The sequence below is a fragment of the Dipodomys spectabilis genome, unplaced genomic scaffold, assembly GCF_019054845.1.
Source record: "Dipodomys spectabilis isolate Male_0828 unplaced genomic scaffold, ASM1905484v1 ptg000389l, whole genome shotgun sequence".
Classification (NCBI taxonomy): Eukaryota; Metazoa; Chordata; class Mammalia; order Rodentia; family Heteromyidae; genus Dipodomys; species Dipodomys spectabilis.
This window is the reverse complement of record NW_024871066.1, coordinates 562,214-564,905: the sequence shown is the minus strand read 5'-3', so window position 1 is coordinate 564,905 and position 2,692 is coordinate 562,214. Positions and strand designations below refer to the sequence as shown.

Here is a 2,692-nt window from a genome sequence, read left to right as displayed (position 1 = left end):
ACTTAAGATAGTCATTGACAAAAAAATTTGCAAATGTGAGCAATTGATTGATCAATATAATTTTTTCTACTATTCACAGAATTTTAGGGAAATAAGATCGATAGCATTGTTAGGAACAATACGGTTTCCTTGTTACAAGTAGGCACCCATAGATATAGGCTTGTATATAGATTGCATCATTAACTACTTAAATTTAGAGGATACTACATGCTTCAGCAGCACTAATACTCAAATTACAATGCAGAGATTAACATGGCACTTGCACAAGGATAACATGAAAATTTGAGAAGTATTCCATATGTTTCATTCTTCAGATGCAAGAAATGAAAAACAGTTATTAAAACAAAATTACAACTGTAACAATACACGTAATTCATATAATTAAATTCAGTTTGACATCAGTGTATTAAATATTCACCTCAGAAAGGTGTTTACATAGCATAAACTTTACAAAACTTTTCAAATTAGACAACATTGTCATTTTATCCCAAAGAAAAATAATATTAAGACCTAGTAAAAAAGGAATCAAACTGTTTCTATATGGAATACAATCAGAAAGAACACATTAATGAACCTCAATATTATAAAATAATGTAGAATTCAAAGTATATCTAGGAGAAAATAAAATAAATTATGAACATTATGCAAACATAGAATATAGAATATTTTAAAATATACTTTTTCAGACAAGCACCAGAAATATTTTAGTTTCTGTACTACTCATTTCAACAGGTAAGTTAAAATTGTTTCTGATTAAAAAATCACAAACTCTGAAGAAATCATTATACATGTATACAAAAACTATTGAATACATTTTGACATCCAATGCAGGCAATTCACTTGGAAGAATTCTGTGGAATCCATAAATTTTTACAGTAAAATATTGGTGTTGCTGGGCACATGTGGCTTATGCCTATAATGCTAGCTACACAAGAGGCTGAGATCTGAGGATCATGGTTCAAGGCAGCCTGGGAAGGAAAGTCTGTGGTACTCTTATCTCCAATAAACCACTAGAAAACTGGAAGTGGAGCTGAGACTCAAGTAGTAGAGCACTCACCTTGAGCTGAAGAGCACAGAAATAGCTCCCAGGCCCAGAGTTCAAGCCCCATGACAGACCAAAATAAAATATATTGCTCTTATTTGGATTGTGAAAATATTTTGTAGGGACACAAAAGATCGACTTGCATTTTTGAAATTTAAGAAACTTAACCCGACCATTAGGACATAGGTGAACAATTTGTACAGCCTTCCACAACTTCATAGAGGTAGTGATACATACTTATCCTTTTGGCAATATCAAATGCAATTTTTTCTATGTTGTTCTCCAGGCCTGGTTTTATATAATGGTTCAACAGAAGGAAATCAAGCATATATTTGCTAGCTCAATTCTCAGCAGCAAGATGTAAGGGGGACAAGAGGCCTTTAGTTGGGCATTGGTATCTGCATCATGATGAAGTAATAAAGAAGTCACTCTGGTATTATTCCACGTATATGCACTGTGCAGGGGTGTCCATTCATCTACAGTTATTGCATGTGCCGCTTGAGACACCAACTCACTGACAATGTCTAATTGTCGACTGTACGCTTCTCGATGAAGATGGGTATACTCATCGTCATCCCTACTATTCACATGAGTGGCCTTTTGGGAAAGAAGTCTCCGCACTGTAGTAAGTCAAATATTTTTGGCAGCCCAATGAAGAAATTTGCTTGGATCCTTCTTCATTTTTTTTCTGACAATTGTTATCATTCCTTATTTTTTCATCTTGTTCTTCATATTCCTAAGAATTGCCTAACCAGAAACTTTGAGTGCCAGTGGGAATGAGGTGTCCATGTATTTTCCTAATAGTTCACATTGGTTGAACTGGTCAGAAATATCCAGTGAATTTTCCGCAACTGTTTATTCACCATGATTTATTTTCTCTTTTTCCAATTTTACTATTCGAAATTATTCTCACTGGAGAGTAGGGAATTGATGGAGAGCAGAGGAAAGATGTTCCTCCGTATTCAAATGTACACACTGAAAATGAGGACCACTGATGTCTTCATGTGCAGCTTATTCTAGAAATGAGAAATTAGGAAATAACGCCTTCTATATAAATGATTTGGGAAATGGCAGAGCAAAAACTGAAATGATGCAACCAAAAATATGAAAGCAAAATAAATTAGGATAATTATGGAACAATCATATTATCTATGAGAACCAAGAAAGGGAGAGAGAGACAGATGATGTGCAATGTCCTAGCTAGCCACAAAAACCATGCCTCTGATCAATTTATAGAGCAAACAAAATTTTATTTTATAAAAAAGATGGGAATAGAATTTATTTATTTACTTGAAATTAGTAAATACATTTATAGTAGCCTACATAAAGAGACATAACTTTGACCAAATTACAGACAATAAACTAATTCCTTGATAATTCTAGCAACAGATCTGACTGAAACCAGGTGAATCACACTTTTCCTGTATAATGAAGAAATAGTAAGGTAGTAAAGCAGCTAGAGAAGGCAGGGAGATTGTATCTGTGACAAAACTTTGTGGAAATTGGTATTGAGGATTTCTTACTGGTGATCCACTTGCACTGGAAGCATGATTCTGAAATATTGATTTCTGATTCTGAATTATTGATTTGATCATTATATTCTCCAAGAAGAAAAATGAGAATTGATAGTTAAGGACTACTAATACATTT

The 2,692-nt window shown here is 33.6% G+C and overlaps 1 pseudogene; it reads left to right on the top strand.

Annotated features, from left to right (window-relative positions):
* The first annotated feature begins 207 nt into the window (after positions 1–207).
* Positions 208–304, top strand: LOC122096794 (annotated as a pseudogene).
* Positions 305–2,692: the final 2,388 nt, after the last annotated feature.